Below are 1386 nucleotides of genomic sequence, written 5' to 3'. Positions count from 1 at the left end.
TATTTCATCAGATTTGTACACCTACAATATTTCATCATTCTTGTACACCTGCATTTTTTCATCACTCTTGTACACCTACATTATTTCTTCACTCCTGTACACCTGCATTATTCCATCACTCTTGTACACTAGCATCATTCCATCACTCCTGTACATCTGCATTATTCCATCACTCTTGTAGATCTTCTTTATTTCATCACTCTTGTACACCTACATCATTTCATTACTCTATTACATTTGCATAATTTCAGCACTCTTGTACAGCTACATTATTTCACCACTCCTGTACACCTGCATTAGTCCATCACTCTTGTACACCTATATTATTTCATCACTCTTGTACATCTGCTTTATTCCACCACTTTTGTACACCTGCATTTTTTCATCACTCTTGCACAACTGCATTATTTCATCACTCTTGTACAGCTTCATTATTTTATCGCTCTTGCACAATTGCACTATCCATTCATCTCATACCAGTGCAATATTTCACCATTCTCGTACACCTGTACACCATTTCACGAGTCAACTGCCGTCATTTTTTAAAAATGTCAAATGAAATGCCCCACCCCCTCCCCCCCTTTCCCGATGCAGGTATTCATGATGAAAGTGCAGTTTTAGAGCATGTGTTCCCGACCTGACTAAAGTTTCTCCACGGTATAGTATGGCGTAATTACACTATTTCATACAAAGGCTTTGACAAAAAGTTAATTGAATATTTACTTGAAGACGAATCGGTTATAGAGATTACACCTCTGCTCACTTAATACGTGTAGCTTAATTTAAGCATGAAAAATAGGTTAGAGAAACTTAACAGATAAATTAAGTTAATTCTAAACTGGCAATACAGACAGATTTTCTTCTGCAGTTTTATTTTACAACAATCAATTCTGTCAAATGAGAGGTGCTGCAAAATGATCAAGCCGTCTTTGTCGTGGCACAATAGTAAGGGTGACATTGATGTAGACGATGATGTATGGTGATTTCAGCAATAATTACACCTCTGTACACACAGGCCGTGCGTTCTCACCTTGCTTCAACACTGACGTCTTGACGGGACGCAGCCTATAGCCACCTGCGTTGTGTTGACGAGTGAAGGGATACGTGTGGGCCAGGGGTTAGCCAATATTGCATGTTCTTGTAGAAATCGGATGCTAACTGCTCTGCTTTGGCGCTATGTGAACAGGCTATATGTATGAATACAAAATGTCGGCCATCTGGAGGGGCGGTTCACTGAGGGTTTGCGTGTAATTGGTTACATTTGGAGTTCTGTTGCCTGAAAAAGAAACCCGAGGGGACGACCTAGTTTGCATAAATTTGACAGCAAACAATGCCCAAGATGACAATTAAATTATCCGTCAAAATGACGAGAATTCTGGGTCACAT

This window comes from Haliotis asinina, chromosome 6 (genome assembly GCF_037392515.1).
Source record: "Haliotis asinina isolate JCU_RB_2024 chromosome 6, JCU_Hal_asi_v2, whole genome shotgun sequence".
NCBI classification, from domain to species: Eukaryota; Metazoa; Mollusca; class Gastropoda; order Lepetellida; family Haliotidae; genus Haliotis; species Haliotis asinina.
The sequence above is the reverse complement of the archived record's forward strand: the minus strand, read 5'-3'. Positions refer to the sequence as shown.